At 42.5% G+C, this 690-nt stretch overlaps 1 non-coding gene across 1 annotated transcript; it reads left to right on the plus strand.

The window, feature by feature from the left end:
• Positions 1 to 292: 292 nt before the first annotated feature.
• LOC144675297 (U2 spliceosomal RNA) lies at positions 293 to 475 on the plus strand. The gene has a single exon (XR_013574919.1). It is a non-coding gene; the product is annotated as a U2 spliceosomal RNA (small nuclear RNA).
• The last annotated feature ends 215 nt before the right edge of the window (positions 476 to 690 follow it).

Here is a 690-nt window from a genome sequence, read left to right on the forward strand (position 1 = left end):
TCCAGGACTACGTGCTGAGGGACGCACTAAAGCTTGGGGCAGCTGCCGCAAAGGCGCAATGGGGAAGGGTCGCTGTCTAAGACCTTTCTACCACAGCGCACCGAGAGACTGGGAACTGTTTAGAGCCCCTCGGGCTGTACAGATCAAAATGAAAGGCTGTAAATGATTGTAATATTGTTTGTACTGATGCACCTGGTGATACATTTTGTAAAAGTTTAACCTGGATTGTACCCTTGTAATGTTGTTTTTGAAATGGTTTTGAATGTGATTGAAGATATTTTATGAATAAAGTATATTTTTACAAAAAAAAAAATAAAAAAAATCTGTTCTTATCAGTTTAATATCTGATACGTCCCTTATCTGGGGACCATATATTAAATTGATTTTTGGAGCAGGGAGATGGAATAGGGGCTTGCTCCGTCCACTCCACGCATCGACCCGGTATTGCAGTATCTCTGGGAATGGTGCACCCTCCCCTTTCCAGGGGATTTTCAATGCTAAAAATAGTTTTCTTACAAACATCTGCTTTCTTTACTTTTCAACATGCACATCTTTCAAAACACAACTTTCTTTCTTTCTCATCGCTTCTCGGCCTTTTGGCTAACATCAAGTGTTGCAGGGGCGACACCATGGTCCTGCCAAGGCAAGGTCGGGATGGAAGGGCGATAACCAATCGCAATCCAAATCCAT

Source organism: Cetorhinus maximus, unplaced genomic scaffold (genome assembly GCF_964194155.1).
Source record: "Cetorhinus maximus unplaced genomic scaffold, sCetMax3.hap1.1 HAP1_SCAFFOLD_940, whole genome shotgun sequence".
In the NCBI taxonomy this organism is placed as follows: Eukaryota; Metazoa; Chordata; class Chondrichthyes; order Lamniformes; family Cetorhinidae; genus Cetorhinus; species Cetorhinus maximus.